The 18,811-nt window shown below is 40.9% G+C and overlaps 1 long non-coding RNA gene and 1 other non-coding gene across 3 annotated transcripts in view; one reads left to right on the top strand and one right to left on the bottom strand.

The window, feature by feature from the left end:
- Positions 1-18,811, top strand: part of LOC129525561 (uncharacterized) — a 565,073-nt gene that overhangs the window by 115,352 nt on the left and 430,910 nt on the right. For both annotated transcript variants that reach the window (XR_010129200.1, XR_008669950.2), the window contains exon 2: positions 9,946-10,168. This is a non-coding gene — a long non-coding RNA (uncharacterized lncRNA). The remainder of the gene's footprint in view (positions 1-9,945; positions 10,169-18,811) is intronic.
- LOC115936404 (small nucleolar RNA U13) lies at positions 9,940-10,041 on the bottom strand. The gene has a single exon (XR_004071894.2). It is a non-coding gene; the product is annotated as a small nucleolar RNA U13 (small nucleolar RNA).

Genomic DNA, 18,811 nt, shown 5'->3' with positions numbered 1-18,811 from the left:
TAGCCTGGCAAGAAAGGAGGCGTGACCCTGGCCTCTCTCTGTCTATGTATCTTGTGCTGGAGTGAACTCAGGACTGGATGTTTGTTCAAATTAGGATCTAATTGGGTTAGGGCATCAAGTTCAACCTCTGGGACTTCCTTTCCCCGCTCCTCATCCTATGCCAGGAGGAAAATACCAAATTGATCTATTAGTGATATTAAAGAGATTTTCTTCCTACTTCCCAGTTCTTGTTCCACCAGTGTCTCCCAAGTGCCTGCAAAGAAAGGGCCTGAAAAAAAGCCGAGCCTTTAAGCACATGTTTTGTGAATCTTCTTTTCTGTTGAGGGTGGGAATGTAGGTCACCAGGGAGAGACGGTGTGGGGGAAGATGAGGACAACGTTTCCTCCCAATAAGGGAGTGTCAGCTGTGGCATAGAGACCCAGGCAACCGGAAGGGCAGAGAGGAAATGGCTTTAGGAACCATCTAGTTCAAGCCCCTTATTTTACTGAGGAGAAAACCAAGCCAAGGAGGGGGAGAGACCTTCTCTTGGTCACATGGTGAGCCCATGGTTTGGCTGGGGTGGGATCTAGCCAGGGATATCTATGGTTGCGTGTGGATACTGGCCCACAAGTCGCACTGTGAATAGGGAAAAGGGATCTCAGTGGGTGCCTGCTGTTCTTTGACGAGATTCCCAGCCCCAGAAGAGAGCCTCATGGGGACCAGGGGAGGCCCTACCGGCAGTGGGACTGTAGAATCTTGGAAGCATCTCCTCCCACTTCCTGAACCGGAAATACTTTCCCTACCCATGTCTTTTTTTTTCTTTGAGTCAGAGTCTTGCTGTGTTGCCCAGGCTGGAGTACAGTTGCATGATCTCAGCTCACTGCAGGCTCCGCCTCCTGGGTTCCAGTGATTCTCCTGCCTCAGCCTCCCTGGCAGCTGGGATTACAGGCACACACCACCGCTCCTGGCTAAGTTTTGTATTTTTAGTAGAGATAGGGTTTTGTCATGTTGGCCAGGCTGGTCTCGAATTCCTGACCTCAGATGATCCACGTGCCTTGGCCTCCCAGATTGCTGGGAGTACAGGCGTGAGCCACCACACCCGGCCACCCTACCCATGTCTTGATGTGTAAGATTCCAAGGTTTGAATGTTTATTCCCTTAGTTTAATGCATCTGTGTTTTAAAAGGCAACGTGTAGCTGTGAATGAGCTTTGCCAGGTCCCTTTGTGAGTGCTTTTAGATGGGGGATAAGCAGGAGGATAGAGTGAGAGGGGAGCCTGGGAGTGCAGAAGGGAAGCTGCAGAAAGGGAGACTAAGGCTCAGGAAGAGGGCTGGTCCTCCTTTTACAGTGTTCCCCGGCCTCTAGGCCTGGAGCTGGGGTGGGCTGGCTGGGCCAGAGGTGTGGAGAAGGTGGGTGCATGGACCTGAGGGTACCATCCGGTGGGTGTTTGCTGTTACAGCCCTATCCAGGCCAGCATCAGAGGAATTGCTGGAACGGATGTATTGGCTTCAGAGATCCACCAGACCGCCCACTTGTATATTCCTGGGAGAGTTCACTTTCTCTACAAGATTCCTCCTCTAGCCTTTCCTGTGTGGTTAACTCCCTGGATGGCCTATACCCCATCTCTGCTGCCTGTTGTATGACTGAACTCTCCACCACCAGGGTGTGATGTGTCCCCTAATTGACTGTAAGGCCTTGGGGACAGGTCTTAGACGGCATATAAAATTTGTGAGGCAGGCAGCGGTCCCAGGGCCCTCCTGCCCAGGAGCTGCCCCTGGCGTCCCCTGCATGTATCCTCAGAACTGGTGTGATGTCACAGCCAGGCTGCAGGAGGAGTGCAGTTTGCTCTTCCGGAGCTTCCAGCCCCCTGGGCAGTCAGGCAGGCTGATTGTGTAACTGTGGGGAGCAGGAGCGAGCCACATGTGTGGGTTCAGGCTGAACTTCAAGATATGCCCTTCAGATCTGAGGGGTTTCCCACAATGTTTGGGTGATGAAGTTTCCTGCCACTCCTAATCTCTGGGCAAAGGATAGTTTCTACAGCTGTCATCAGATAGCTTTGCCATGAGTCTCAGCATCCCAGCATGTAGTCTAGGATATTGTCCCATCCTCTAGGCCAAGTCTTTGCAGCTTCTCTTATGGCCCTCCAAAACACAGAAGAGCTCCTATGGCGGGAAGTAGAGAAATATCCTCGAAAATAAAGTGTACAGTTCCAGCTCTACAGGCGGTTGGCATGGAAGTTGTTATTTGCCCTGGACTGCCCGTAGTATGTGGATGAAGGTAGTACTGTGGAATTAAAGGGGCAGATTGTCCCACAGTAATACTCAGAGTTCTGAAGTTTCTGAGCCCATGCCAAGTCCTGGCAATGTAACCTGTTCTGCTTGTATGTGCCCATCTCCTCTAGCAATGGCTGGTAGCAAAAGTCTCTGAAAGGTGGTGGTGGGGGCCTGGCTGCACCCCTGATAGAGATACTAACAAGTTGGCTGCCAGAGCCCATGGGAGTACCTGGGAATGAGGCTACAGCACCTGGTCTAACTTTTTCTTTGTGATGAACCTGGGAGAAAGAGAAGGAGACAGAGAGAGAGAGAGAGAGAGAGAGAGAGAGAGACAGCGGAGGGGAGGGGAGGGGATGGGAGAGGAGAGGAGAGGAGAGAGAAGAAAGAGAGGAGAGAGAGGAAAGAGGAGAAAACTGTAGCAAATAATGACCCTCTTGTATAGTACACTGAACAACTTGTCAGTGGCAGCACATTGCGTGGACAGTGATCAAGATGGGGTGGGAGGTAAATGCTATGTCTTGTTGAAGATGGTTGAAGAAAATGTAGATGTCTGGTCTGGAGGCCAAAAGACTGGTGGGAGTGTTATAACCATCTTCTGAGGGCCTGTGTGTGCATGAGAGGACATGCTTGTTCTCCATATTTCTAATGGGCAGAAATAGGACGTGTGTAGAAGCCAAAAGGGACGTAGATAGCCTTGGGCTCCATGCAAGAAAGAGCTTTCTCCAGCTAAAGCTGACCAAGGGTGGCCTGGGCAAGTTCCTGATCACCGGATGTAGGCCATTGAGCAGAGGCTGGGAAACTTCTTAAGAGGAGAAGGAGAGTGAGAGGCAGCTGGAGTCCCTATGGAGATGACTCCAACTGAGATGTGGAGTTGGATGAGATGACCTTGAAGGCTCCTTCCAGCTGTAAGGTTTTCAGGTTTGAGAAGACTTGGGTCACTGATGATTTAGCTTCCAGGCTGGGCTGGGGCTCATTGTAGCTGCTCTGGGCCTGCTCCACAGTGTGCAGGAAGTGGCAGATCCCAAAGGTGACTGGGCAGATGCAGGGTGAGTCTCATGGGATGAATGTTCTTTGCGTGTGAGCCAGAGAGTCAGGCACAGAATCACAGTGGCTGAGGGATTTAACTGAGTGAGGCTTCCCATGAGGAAAAGGAAAATTCCACCAAAACTGCCCCTTCCATACACATTCTACTGAATTTCTTGGGTAGGTTCACTTGCTGGGGTCTAAGAGGCTGGTAGATGTTCACATAAAGTGTAGTGACTTGGTAGTGAAAGCATTACTAAAGTCAGAGGGACTTGGATTCCAGTATCGGCTCTGACGAATCCTGTAAAGAGGACCTTGGACAAGTTATTTTCACTCTATGAGTCGCTTTAATTTTCTCATCTGTGAAATGGGGTAACAGTTTCTATTTCACGGAGCTGTGCTGAAGGCTAAATTAGGCAATGCCTGAAAGGTGCAATGTTTCATGGTAGGATTCAAAGGTAGTCAGTTCCACCTCTTCTATGATTTGGGCTTTCTTATCTCCCTCACTGTCTCTTAGCTGTCCCCTCCTAGGTCTCATTTACAGTGATATTCCTGATGTCCAGCATGGGGCCTCATATGTACTAAATCCCTGTTGGTGATCTGACTGGAAGGCACCTACCTTGGGTAAGATGCACGGCCCCAGGAGCTATTGCTTACCTCTGGCTTGTTGGGAGATCAGCAGGCCAGGAGAAACCCAAGGTCATGGCCTGCCCTCTGCAGATGTGCCACGGAAGGGTGCAGGGTGACTGCTGGAGTGAGAATCCAGATGCTGGGAAAGGGAAGTGGGTGGGAGCAGGTAGAGGTTCTCATTGCAAAGCCAAGTGGCTGAACAAGAACAAAAGCATAAAACCCTGCACATTAACAACCCCTTTACTAGCTGGTGCTTAAATCTTGTATCTCTAGGCGTGTACCTGTAGACTGTCAATATGCTCCCCTGTTCTACACCTGTGCTTCTGTTGAGATCTGATGCAGCAGGTGAGACACTGTTTAGCTGCAGCTCTCCAGAAATTACTGGTTCATCATGGTACTGTGGTCCCCTGCTCGGCACTGGGCAGCTTGGAAAACAATGGGCACTCCAGAGCAGTGTGGAGCAAGGCAAGAGAAAGAGGTGATCCAGAAAGTCACAGAGGATTTTTGGTAGTTGTCTCTGTCTTGACATCCTTTCATTCCTGTAGTATTGGGCTTTCCTGGATTCTGCACCTTTGAGTTATGTGGACACATCCTCATCGGCCCTCTGCATACTCTAGAAATTTTCCCAACATCTCCTTGAATGCAATGTCTGTCAAAAGCCAGAATAATGTTCAAGGGATTGGACAAAGCTAAACTCTTGAGGCTAATGTGTTGTTGCTCTAGAGACCCCTAAGTGAGTGGTACACAAGCAACAAATCCTGTCTTGGGTCACAGAGCTGAGTAGAAGCTTTTCTTAGATAGGACAAGCCCTGTGAGTTGTACTCACCACCCTACATCCACTAATACCTCTTTATATGCTGTGATTTTTTTCAGTGTCTATTACATAGTGGCTATTGAACAAATATTGATTGATAACAAAAAGAAAATAATCCATTTTTTGCATCTACCCTGGGTAAGGCACTTGCTATGCATTGTGTTTTACCTCATTTAATCCTTATAGCCACTGAGAAGCAGACACCATTATTCCATTTTATAAGGAAGAGAATAGAGACTCGAGACATCTCAAGGTCAAACAGTATTGCTCCAAAGCCCACACTGCTTCATCACGTCATCCTGCCCATTGCCCCTTACTCTCAAACTGCAATTGATTGCATCATGTTATATTTTTTCCCAGATTTATCTTTCTGGTATTTCATTGAGATCTTTTCATTTTCTGGGATTACCTCCACAAGTTTTGCATGTGGAAGTGTGATTATATTTTCCTTTGAGTACTTTGCTCCTCACTGAGAGAGGGTCATGTGGTTGGAACCACCAGGTTTCCGATGACTTTTAAGAGATATTAGCACACCTTTACATGTCAATTATACTTTAAATATATAAATTATTCAACTTTATTGAAATGGCCAAGTATCATCATTCAGCATGAATAAAATAGATTCTGGGAACAGCTTGATAACATTTTTACCCATTCCATAACTATTGTCAGTTATTGCTTCATGTAGATCCAATATTATCTCAGGACTTGAATAGAACAAGCTCACCAGTGATTTCTCCAGGGCTTGTGCATGGCTGGCATGTGGAGGATGTTAGGACAGTTTACGATGGAATGTCCAGTTCCTCAGCTATAATAGTCTTTGATAGTCAGAACAGGATAGTTCCCTCCTTGGCTTCTAGTGCTGTCCTTGTCCAAGAAGATGTTACTAGCCACATGTGCTATTGGGTTATTGAATTATGGCTATTCTGAATTGAAATGTACCCCAAGTATAAAATATACACTGGGTTTCAAAGATATAGTACAAAAGAGATGTAAAATATTCCATTAACATTTTTATTACATATTGAAATAATAATATTTCGGATATATTAGACTAAAGAACTGACTACCGTATTAATTTCACCTGCTTCTTTTTTACTTTTAAAATTGCTTATGAGGCTGGGTGTGGTGTTTCACACCTGTGATCCCAGCACTTTGGGAGGCCGAGGTGGGTGGATCACCTGAGGTCAGGAGTTCAAGACCAACCTGGCCAACATGGTGAAACCCCATCTCCACAAAAATACAAAAATTAGCCGGGCATGGTGGCGGGTGCCTGCAATCCGAGCTACTCGGGAGGCTGAGGTGGGAGAATCACTTGAACCTGAGAGGCAGAGGTTGCAGTGAGCCGAGATCGCGCCATTGCACTCCAGCCTGGGCAACAAAGCGAGACTCTGTCTTAATAAATAAATAAATAAATAAATAAAATTGCTTATGAGAAAATGTAAAATTACATATGTGGTTCACATTTGTAGTTGGCATTGTATTTCAATTGGACAGTGTTGTTCTAGAGAATGCCTTAGTTTGCTGTCCTTGATCAATCCTCAAGTTCCAGGTTGTTCCCAGATTAAAAGCCAAAGTGAAACATAAATTTTAGGCAGCAGTTTAATTCTTGATTTTGTGAATCATGGCGGGCTTTTCCCTAGTTACAAGGTTTCTCAGCTGCCTTACTGACTCCTCCTACTTAACATCCCTCTCCAAAAGGAATTAAGGTCTTTGACCTGTACTTGAAATTTGTTGCAAATTCAGCTAGTGGTACTTTTATCCATTAGCCAAAAGAGGTTATAGAAAAGACTATAGCATCTGAGAATGTCAACACAAGGTTGGTCAAAAAGACAATTTGAGGTATGGTTGTACTCAGATCAAGGCTGGATCAGGCTTAAGTGACCGAAGAGTAGACCAACGTTAGGATGAGAGCCAATCAAATTATCTGAGCGGGGATCCCAGGGCCACTGTAGACAGCACCCAAGGGCCTGTAGTCTGGCCAGAACTCACAGCAGCCTTTTCATCTAAGGCAATAAGACTCTCTTCTCCCCATCTCTTCACCAATTCCTGTCCTGATACCTTACTCCCAGAGTTAAAAAGGCAAGAAACTTCTAAGGTAGGTTCTGATTCTCTGTGAAAGAAGTTGCCCTTTGTCTTCTTTCAGAAAAGCTCTAGAGAAGGCTCAGGTATTGGTGGTCCATCTTCTGCACGACTGCACTCTCTATTAGGGCTTAGATCCTTTCTAGGTTGGTGGGAGTCTATGGTCCCATGAGTAATTTCCTCCCTTTGGGCAGTTTTTCTATAAGGCTGGACTCTTGAACAAGGCTTGGATCCCAGAGGACCTTTAACAAGGCATGAACACAGTCTCCATGACAACATTTTTTGGTGGAATCCAGCTGCCCTCCACCCAATTATTGAGAAAATGTTCTCTAATAATCCATCTTCTCTCGGCTGTATACAGATTATGCATAGCTTTTGCTATGGGTAATGTCTGCCATGCATAAGTTCTATGTTTATGAAAGACTGTTTGTTTTTCAAGTCTTTATTATTCAAACACACATAGGTAGAGGAAAAAGTATAATGAATCCCCACGGACTGTTACTCAGTCTCAGCAATTACCAACATACGGCCATTAAAAAAAAAAATCTATGTTTCCAACTTCTCCCTACCCCCTGCTAGACATCATATTATTTCATCTGTAAATGCTTCAATTATGTGTTTCTTGGAGATAAGAACTCTTATTCTTTAAACATAACCACAATACCATTGTACCATCTAAAAATGTGAACTTTATTTTAGCTTTTATGAAAGCAATACATTTTCATTGAAAGTATTCAGACAATACAAAAAGGTATAAAGAAGAAAGTGAAAATGACTCATAAACCAACACCTAGGTACAATTACTGTTAGCATTTTGTTAGATATAGTTTTATATATTATGCTTAGTATATATTATTTATACAAACTTACATATATAGAATCATGCTATGGATGATGTTTATAACCTTTTTTATTATTTTTGGCAAGCATTTACAAAATTGAAGTATAAAATGCATACAAAGAAGTGCGCAAATTACAAGTGTACAAGTTCGCAAATTTTCACTGTCATTTAACCAACTGTCATCCAGATCAGGAAACATTATTACCTGTAGCCCCAAACTTCTGTCATGCCTCTCTTAGTCATTAACCCCATTAAACATAGCCACTATTCTGACTTCCATTGCTACAGATTAGTTTTGCCTACTTTTGAATTTTATACAAATAGAATCATGCAGTATGTGCTTTTCTCTGTGTGACTTCTTTTGTTCCATTTTATATTTATAAGGTAAATCTGCGCTGTTGTATGTGGTAGCACTAATTCTTTTTTTGTTGTTGTGTACTACTCCACTGTGTGAGTATATCACACTTTATTTATCCATTCTACTATTGATGGACTCCTCCTGCCCTGACCCAGTGTGTTGCTATTAGGAATATTATTTTGTACACATATGCGTGCATTTCCACATATATTTTCTACATGACATTTCCTAAGATATATACTTAGGAGCGGACTTGTGGTTTTACCAACGTATGCTTATACCAGCAATCTATAAGAGTTTCATTTGCTCCACATCTTTGCCATTACTTGGTTATTATCAGTGTTTTAAATTTTTTTATTCTGGTGAGTGTGTAGTAGTAATTCATTGTGGTTTCTTAATTTACATTTCCCTAATGACTAGTGAAATTGAGTGCCTTTTCATAGGCTTTTTGCATACACGCATATCATCCTTTGTGCAGTACCTATTCATATTTTTCACGTTTTTCTGTTGGAAAATATGAAATATGTATACTTCTTCCTACTGATTGTAGAATTCCTTTATATATGTTGGACATGAATTTATTCATAGTGTATAGGGTGAATACCTTCTCCTACTATGTGAATTGCTTTTTCACTCTTTTTTTTTTTTTTTTTGAGATGGAGTCTCACACTTTCGCCCAGGCTGGAGTGCAGTGGCACAATCTCAGCTCACTGCAAGCTCCGCCTCCTGGGTTCACACCATTCTTTTGCCTCAGCCTCCCGAGTAGCTGGGACTACAGGTGCCTGCCACCACGCCTGGCTAATTTTTTGTATTTTTGGTAAAGACAGGGTTTCACCATGTTAGCCAGGATGGTCTCGATCTCCTGACCTCGTGATCCACCTGCCTTGGCCTCCCAAAGTGCTGAGATTACAGGCGTGAGCCACCGCACCCAGCCTGCTTTTTCACTCTTAAGGTATCATTTGATAAACAGAAGTTTTAAATTTTGATAACAGCTCATTACCAATATTTTTCTTCATGATTAATGTGTTTTGTGCCCTGTTTAAGAAATATTTGCTTACTCCAAAGCCATTAACATGTTCTCCCATGTTCTAAAAGCTTCATTGTTTTACTTTTCACTTTTTCATTTACAACACATCCAAAATTGATTCTGTGTATGGTGTGAGGTAGGGATCAAAATTTGCTTTTTTTTATATGAATATTCAATTGATTAAGCTTCATTTCTTTAAAAGTCTATTTCCCATTGTTCTGTCATCTTGCCTTTGTGATAAGGCAAATGACAGCACACATTAGTCTGTTTTAGGGTTCTCTATTCTGTTCTGTTGTGCATTGGCTAACTTTGTGCCCTTTCTACAAGCATCTTAATTACAAGAGCTTTATAATCTATCTTAATATCTGGTAGTTTAAGACCTCCAAATTTGTTACTATTTTTCAAAATTCTCCTAGTTATTTTAATACTTTGCACTTTTACATAAATTTTGGATTCAGTTTGTCAATGTCTTCAAAATTTTTTAAAAAGTTGAAAATTTTGATTGTAATGACAATGAATTTTTTATCAGTTTGGGGAGAATTAACACATTTACCATATTGATTTTTTCAATAAATAACTATGTTATCTTAACCCACCAGTTTTGGTCTCCTTTAATTTATCTTAATCAGTCATATTGGTTTTTTGTCTTCAGGTTTTGCACATATTTTGTTGTATTTATTTTAGGGTACTCATGTTTTGATGCTACAGAAAAGGATATTTTATAATTTTTTAAAAAAATGTTGGTTGTATACAGAAATATAATTAATTTTTGCATGTTGAGCTGTGACCTCGTTTGACTTGTTGATAGAATTGAAATTAATTTAACTCTATCATTTTATTCATACATTATTTTCAGTTTTCAAATACACAAAGTGACAGCTTTATTTATTTTTTTCCTTATTTTTCTTTTTCACGTCAGATGGGTAATGTGCCAACATCATAACAAGGTTCAAGGGAGGCACATCTCATACGAGTGTGAAAAGGCAAACATCATGCTTGTGAACTACAAGATTATCCTATGTATTTATTTTCAATTATTTTATCCTCCTCTGCCTCTTGCCCTGGACTATATAAGACCTGCAATATAATGTTGAATAAGGAAGGTGAAACCAAACATCATTGCATCACTCCTGATATCAAAGGTAAGTCTTTCAATATTTATCATTAAGAATGGTGTTTGCTGCAATTTTTTTGTAGTTGTCCTTTATGAAATTAAGGAAGTTTCCTTTTGTCATTAATTTGCTAAGCTTTTTATTCCTTTCTAATTTTAAACAAGAACAGACATTGAATTTTATCAAATGACTTTCCTATATCTATTGAGATAATTATGTAATTTTTTTCTTCTTCATCCTTTTAATTGGTGAATTACAATCAATTACACTGATCAATTTTTAAGTAGTAAACAAACTTTGCTTTCTTAGAATAAGCCCAAGTTAATTGTAATGTATTGTTCTTTTTATAAATTGCTGGATTCAATTTACTAATAATTTGTTTTGAATTTTTGCATGTATGTTTGTATATGATCGGCATTATTTTTTTCTTCAATGCATGGTAGAATCCACTGGTAAAGCCATTTGTACTTAACTTTTGCTTCAAGTGTGATATTAGGTATAGGTTATTACAGATGGACTTTATCAGGGTGAGGTAGTTCTCTTTGATTCCCAGTTTTCTGAGAACTTTAAAAATAAGAAATGATCATTAAATTTTGTCAAATGCTTTTTCTGTATCTATTGAAAGGATTATATTATTTGTTTTTTTTTCTGTTAGCATGGTGAATTATATTAATTTTTGGATATTAAACCAACCTAAAGTTCCTAGTCATGAAGTATTATCCTTTTTATATATTATTGTATTTGATTTGCCTAAGATGTCTATTATTTGTGAGTATTTTTGTTATTCCATTTTATTACTTTTGTTGACCTATTTGTTATAATTTTTTGTTTTGTCATTTTAGTGTTTTCTTAAGGATTTATAGTATACATTTCTAACTTATTGCAGTCTAACTGAAGGAGAGGAGAGAGTCATATGAAAGATCGAAAGAACTTCAAAAATCTGCAGAGGGTTTTCTTTAAATATTCATCTGGATACTACTAAGAGTATACATTTGAGGAAACTACCTGAGGCCAGGGAAAGAAATACCTGAAAAGATGAGATGGGGCAATCTATGGCTCTCATACTTGACTGATGTGGTGACTATTCCCACTATACAAAGTGGAAACCATAATTCATGGAGCATCAGGGACAGAATCCAGAAGTATTTTGCCTTGGTAGTGGAGGACATTCAGCCTAGAATAAATGCTACTCTAGTCTTATCTAACAAAGCTGAAAAGCAAGCTTCAAAAAGGTCAACCTGTTTTCAAATATTTTAACTGCATCTCAGAAAAAATCTAAGGAATACTTATAGGAATACAAAAATATCCAGCACCTAACAGGATAAAATTTATAATGCTTGGCATCCCATAAAAAAAAACTGTGTAAAGTAGCATTAAAATTATACCCATAATGGGGAGAAAAATCGATAAAGATTGATCCAGATGGTAGAATTAGTACAAAAGGGCATAATAACACTTATTATAACTATATTCCATATGTTCAAAAAGCTAAAAGAAATATTATGCTATGTAAAGTAGAGGCATAAAAGATATAACAATAGACTCAATTTGAACTTCAAGAGATGAAAACTGCAATGTTTGAGATAAAAAATACACTGAATAAAATTATGGTAGCTTAGACATTGTACAAGAAAATATTAGGAAACCTGAATACATAGCAGGAGTTTCTGCCATTGCTATGAAATTATTTATTATTCCTTGCTGCAAATTTTGCATTTCACATTTTGAGGCCATGTTATGAGGTGGATACACAGGTAAATAAAATACACAAATACAATAAGACTAAAAAAATAAAAAGAGAGAATTAGTGAGCTGTGGTATGAGTGAACCCTAACTCCCCTGGTCTCCTCTGACTCTTGATCTATCCCCTCAATTCAGAGATCACTGGACTCCTCCTGGGTTCCCCTCCTTGCACCACAGCATGGAAACTCTCTTTAGGCAATGAACCAAGGGCAGCTGTAGAGTTCACTTACCTCCTTTATTTCCCATTTCTCAGAAATCACTGTTATTTTTTGCTTAATGTCCAAAGTTTTAAGAAACATTGTTTCACAAACAAGAAAGTAAAATTTTCTTAAAATTCTTAGTTATTTTCGGTAGGAGGGTATATCTGGTACTGGTTACTCTACCTTGGCTCCAAGAGGGTGTGAGGTATGGTATTTTTATATATTTTAATTAGTTTAGGTTTATTAAGTATATTTTTCAAATCTTCTATATCCTTTGTGTTATTTCTATGTGCTTATTCTGTTACTGGGAAAAATATATGAAATTATTTTTCCTTGCTCTAAATTTTGCATTTTACATTTTGAGGCCATGTTATGAGGTGGATACACAGATAAAATTTTATATCTTCCCAGTGGATTGATCGTTTTCTTATTATAAAATGTATGATATATGTTTTTATATTGTTTTTGTTATTGTAAAACATATTTCATTTTCTCTGTCAACTCTTCTTGCCTCAAAGTCTACTCTATCTAAAGACAGTATAGCCATACTATCTTTTTTTGGTTAGTGTTTGCATAGTATATTTTTTTCCATTCTTTTCCTTTCATCCTTTTTGTGGTCTTATATTTAAGGTACATCACTTGTAAGTAGCCTATAGTTGTTTATTTTCATCATAGTTATTGAAAAGCAATATGATTATTTCCATGTTCCTGCATGGTTAGAGCTTTTGGAACAAAGAAAATTGACATGCTCTAACAATGGAGCATTTCTCTTTTCCCCAGACACATTTGCTTCTCACAGTCTAAGGATGATAGACCTGGAACCACTTTTTTCCTTTGTAATGGAGCCATCTGCTCCTATTCAAGGGATAGGTAAACTCATCTTACCAAGAGCCAAATACTTGCACTTTAGAGTAGAGACTTTTTCTTTTCTCTTCCCTGAGAAAATTTGTTTGCATTAGAAAAACAAGGCTCCTCTCCCTCTCTTAGAAGACAACAGGGAAGGCAGTTGTATCTGTTTCTATGTAAATGCCCATACTTATAATTTTGGAACTTCTCTCCTGTAAAGCCAGAAACCAGAAACCATACCACCGCCCCACCACCCCACTCCCTGCCTTGCATGCACAAGCCTAACCATCTGGGTCTCATTGCCCCACACCTCAGTGGGCGATTGGGCATGGGAAACTGCTGTAGTTATTGCTGTGAGTAATAATAGTCTTCTCCAATTCAGAAACTTTATGTTTGTCTTCAGGATAATATAAATATATATAGATATTAAGATCTTATCAATAGTCTTACAATTTTTGTTTCCAATATAAGGATTTAATGTATTTATCCTTTTATGTGATTACTAACATTTTGGGGCTTAAGTGCACTACATGTTTTCTATTTGTATCTTCCAGATGCCCCTTTATCCTCCTTTCTTTTCTTCTTTTGAGTTAATCGAGTTTTTTTTTTTTTATTTTTTTTGAGATAGAGTCTCGCTCTATTGCCCAGGCTGGAGTGCAGTGGCGCGATCTCAACTCACTGCAACCTCTGCCTCCTGGGTTCAAGCGATTCTCCTGCCTCAGCCTTCGAAGTAGCTGGGATTACAGGCGCCCATCACCATGCTCAGCTCGAGTTAATCAAGTATGTTTTCTTCTTTTTTTCTTTTTCTTTCCTTCTCTCCCTCCTTCCTTCTCTCCTTCCCTCCCTCCCTCGCTCTCCCTCTCTCTCTCTGTCTCTCTTTCTTTCTTCCTTCCTTCTTTTTTTTTTTTTCAGAGTCTTGCTTTGTTGCCCAGGTTGGAGTGCAGTGGTACTCACTCTTCACTCCTCCCACTTCAACCTCATGAGTAGCTGGCACCATGGATGTGTACCACCACATCTGGCAAATTTTTGTATTTTTTGTAGAGAGGAGGTTTTGCCATGTTATTCAGGCTGGTCTTGAACTCCTAAGCTCAAGCAATTCACTCACATTGGCCAGCCAAAGCACTGGGATTACAGGTGTGAGCCAGCATGCCTAGCTTTGTTTTCTTGTTTCCATTATTGTGTTAGTTATATAGTTTTTTGCTATCCTTTTAGTGGTTATTCCTGAGATTACACATGCATGTTTGATAAATGATAATAAATGGACAATTATTACTTTGATCACTTTTATAATTTCTACTGATAAGTTATCTATGTATTATTGTTACTCATTTGAAAACAATGTGGGTTTTTCTCTGGCTGCCTTAACTATTTCTCTTGGTTTTGGATTTTTGGCAGTTTGGGTATGGTATGCTTGAGTATACATTTATCCTGCTTAGGGCTGTCTAAAAATCTGTAGCTTGATGTCACATGTCAGTCTTAGAAAATTCTCAGCCAGTAATTTTCAAATATTGTTTATGCCACATTTTTTTCTCTCCTTTTCCTCTGGGACTCCAAATATATTATTAGAACTTTTCATCGTCCCATATGTTTCTTACACTCTTTTCTATATTTCCACCTCTTAAAAATATTCTCTCTTGTTACAATCTGGGTATTGTCTTCTAATCTATCATTCCAACCTCTTCCTTCTTTCAGTGGTGTTTAATCTCTTGTTAAATACAACTTACTAATTTTAGTTATATATTTTTAGTTTTAGAATTGTAATTTGGTTCTTTTTATAGATCTCAAGGTGTTTTTTTTGCTGAAATTTCCCATTTTTGATCTATTTCCTTATAGATATTTATCACAGTTATTTTAAAATCTGTGTCTGAAAACATCAGTATTTTGGTTCAGCTGTGAATCTGTTTCTATAATCTGTTTTTTATTTTGGTTCTTAGTTATTTCATTTTATGTCCTAGAATGTCTAGTTAATTCTAATTAAATGTCACCCATTATTATGAAAAATTGTAGTCTCTGGATGATGTTATCTTTTTCCAGTTAAGGTTTACTTAGTCAGTTAGGGTGGGGGCAGGTCACCTGTATCTGAAGCTCGGTTCTATTCTCTGTGAAGGTTCATAAATTCTCTACTTCCTTTTATTCTTTGGCTTTAGTACTTCGTGTGTCCCAAATTAAAGCCTGAAGTGTTTACCAGGTCTCTTCCTTGGTGGTCTTCAAGTCTCCCTAGCACTGTAAGAGTGCTAAAACGCTCTTTTTAAATTTTCTAGCCTCGCACTTTTTGGTTAGGTTTCTCAGCCCCTCAGTTGCTGATTACAGATCACAAATGGCTTGAGAGAAATTGGCATTGAATATTGGGTTCACTTATTTGATCTCTTCTCTCCAGGATCTCATCTCCTCATGTCCTTGATTACTTGGTAGCTTTGAACTTCTACTTGTCTCCTCAGCCACATGAGACTGTGCTTGGCCTTACAGTATCTTAGCTACTGTCTGATGCTTATCTTTTCAGTCTGAGTTGTTATATATGATTCAGTGAATACACGAAAGGAAGAGCAATCATGAACGGAGGGTGCTTCTCAATTCATTTTTCTTCTTTTCAGAAATTTGGATCATATGTCCTGCCTGCTTTGGTAGATCTTCAATAATTGTAAAAACTTTTTTTTTTTTTGGCCAGGCACGGTGGCTCATGCCTGTAATCCCAGCACTTTGGGAGACCAACGTGGGTGGATCATGAGGTCAGGAGATTGAGACCATCCTGGCCAACACGGTGAAACCCTGTCTCTATTAAAAATACAAAAATTAGCCGGGCATGGTGGCACACGCCTGTAGTCTCAGCCACTTGGGAGGCTGAGGCAGGAGAATCGCTTGAACCCAGGAAGTGGAGGACGCAGTGAGCCAAGATCACCTCTGCACTCCAGCCAGGTGGCAGAGCGAGCATGAGAATCTGTCTGATACAAGCCAGTCTATCACAGACAAGAAATGAAATCTTGTAACCTGCTTTTATGAAGGAGTTTGTGACTTTGTGTTAGACCTGGAGATTAAGGAGAAAAAGAATAAAAAAAAACATGAGGGAGAAGCGTTAGAAAAAGATTAAGTTGCTTGACATCCAAGAGGCTTGGCATTGCTGCAGTCCACCTTGTTCCTCAGATTAGTAATTACATTTTGGTCTTGCCACTGGGTTGGAAGGAACCTGGAAGCTGTTTTCAGATATCAGAAGGACTCTACTGTGGCTTTGGCAATAATGGAGGAAGGGTAAAAGGGAACAAGGGCCGATGGTATAAATAGAAACTGAAACAAATTTTGGCTTGATCAAAAGGAAGTATTTTTAACAAAGATGGGTTAGAATGAAGATCAATGTGAAATAATGCATTTCTTATTCATAAGGCATTCAAAGACTGGCTACCTGGGGTGAAGCCAATTGGCCAATAGCTCTATGGCTATTCAGAATTCAGACAGCAATTGTAAGGGTCCCATAACTGAGAGAACATGAGGGGTCTTAAGGCCAGACTCTCAAATGCCAAGTGCAAGGCAAAACAGCACTAAGCTTTGAATCAGAGAGACTTAGAGTTTGATTTTGGCTCTTCCGTGGGCAAGTAGCCTAACTTTTCTGAGCCTTAAATAGAAGACATTAGAATATTGAATGTGAGATGGATTAGATGGCTTAGTATATACTTGATCATAGTAGGTTAGGAGCTCAATAAATATTTTCTTTTCTTTTCCTTTTTAAGAGACAGGGTCTTTCTTTGTCACCCAGTCTGGAGTGCAGTGGCACGATCATAGCTTACTGCAGCCTGGAACTCCTGGTCTCAAGTGATCCTCCCATCTCAGTCTTCCAAAGTGCTGGGATTATGGGCATCAGCCACCATGCCTGGCAGGAGCTCAATAAATGTTGAGCAAATATGTGATCTACAGAGTCCCATCTAATGCCAGGATTCCATTATTTTATAAGTGAGGAAGCCAGTGTAGCGTGGTGGTGTGGTATAAAGCACACAGGGCTGGGATGCTATGTTTCCAGAGTAGATTAGGAGGAGGAACGGAGAATACCATCTTTTCCATTTCCTCCTCTCACAATCCCATGCTTCAGCCAACTCTACGCGTCCTTGTTAAACTTACATGTTAAGCTAAGCTCCAACACAGAGCATAAGAGCCTAGAAGAAGTGGGGATGAATGAAGACAACAGGAGCTTTTTCCATAGTTGTGGGTATCCCTGTTTCATGTCCTCTAAGGGGCTGCAGATGTGGTTTTGCAGAGCCTGGCAACTTGCCCTCCTGAGGCAGTCCCAGCCTGCCCTGGGAAAGGTGCCAGCTAGGAGGTCATGTCCTGGCCAGTCCCCGCCTCCCTCCTCTCTGCGGCATTTCCTCAGCCCGGGCTGGTGCTGCCTCTCCCGCCATCACTGCAGACTGAAACAGACTAATCAGTGCCCCTCGCCTGGGGAGCTCAAGGCGGGCACCCTTCCCCCATTTTTATCCCCAAGCAGTGCTAAGAGTACTGCTCCCACCAGCTGAATCCTGCAAATGGTGCTACTAAATATTTCATTCGGGCTTAACAACTCAATCTGCCTGCCATTATCCTGAGGGCCCCCACAGCCCCCAGCCCCTTTCTGATTAACAAAGTAGCGGGCCGGGAAGATCTGCCGAAGCCATCACTGAAGGCTGTGTTAGCTGCTGCTCAGGGCGGGCTTGGGCAGAGGCGCAGCATTAAGCAGGAAGCATCGATTGCAGCATTAGCTGGCTTTTTACATTCCCAGGCAGACAATGCAAGTACCTTCAATTATCTTCAAAGCAACTGAAGGGAAGGAAATTGGTCTTAGATGTGGTAAATAGACTCCACAAAGTTCGCTGAAGCATGCAAAGATGTGCACACCGGAGACAGAGAGGCCTATCTGCCAATCCTGCTCCATGGCTGTTCAGAATTCAGACAGCCATTGCAGGGGTCCCATGCCTAATAGAACATGAGGGGTCTCAAGGCCAGGCTCTCAAATGCCAAGGACAGTGCAAAACAGCACTAAGCTTGGAATCAGAGAGACTTAGATTTTGATTTTGGCTCTACTGATGTGTGACCTTGGGCAAGCAGCCTAACCTCTCTGAACCTCATTTTCCTTATTAGTGATATGGGACTAGTAATATCTGCCTTAGAAAGGAGCAATCCTGATTTCAGGGCTCTGTCCTCTTAGACTGGGCCTTCCTTTATGTCCTCAAGCATCTTCTGCTGATCTCTGTCCCAGGTCATAGCACACTGTTGTGGTTGTTGGTTTTCATATCTGTTCTTCCTATTGGACTAGCAGTTGTTCATTCCTTTTTTAGGGAGATGCCACGGCCCCATGAAGGAGCTGGTAAAAGCCATGGACCTTCTCCCTGTAAACAAGCACATAAAGATATAATTTGCCTATAGTTTCCAGGAACTCATAGGAGCTAGGCTAGAATCCTTGTGTCAGTGTTCACGCAGTGCATGGCACATACGTCACAATCAGAATATGCCTGTTGGCTGCTTGCATAACTTCAAAGATGCTTTCTTGCTCTATAATTTTGGAATTCAATTCTATTCCAAAAAGAATTTGGTGAGCACTTACTGTGTTGAGGGCCCTCGACTGGGTCCTGTGGAGAATATGAGAACATGGGTCCTGCCCACGTGATGGAAAATGAAACACAGACACATATAGGACATGTTTGTCAATGACTCAAGGGGCTAAGATTCAGCCATTTGAAAGCTCCCTTACATGAAACAACTCCTGAGAAAGGGTTTCATCACTTTCCCTTCCAGCCGTGATCTTGAATATCCTAGAGGGTAGGCTATTGGGACTGATTGTGGGAGACGAGGCAAGAGTATGTTTGGGATAGAGGTGTGTGGTAGGTATGGTAGGTGGGAAAGAGAGTATAGTGTGATGAAAAGGCCA

This window comes from Gorilla gorilla, chromosome 9 (assembly GCF_029281585.2).
Source record: "Gorilla gorilla gorilla isolate KB3781 chromosome 9, NHGRI_mGorGor1-v2.1_pri, whole genome shotgun sequence".
In the NCBI taxonomy this organism is placed as follows: domain Eukaryota; kingdom Metazoa; phylum Chordata; class Mammalia; order Primates; family Hominidae; genus Gorilla; species Gorilla gorilla.
This window is presented reverse-complemented; position numbering and strand designations above follow the sequence as displayed.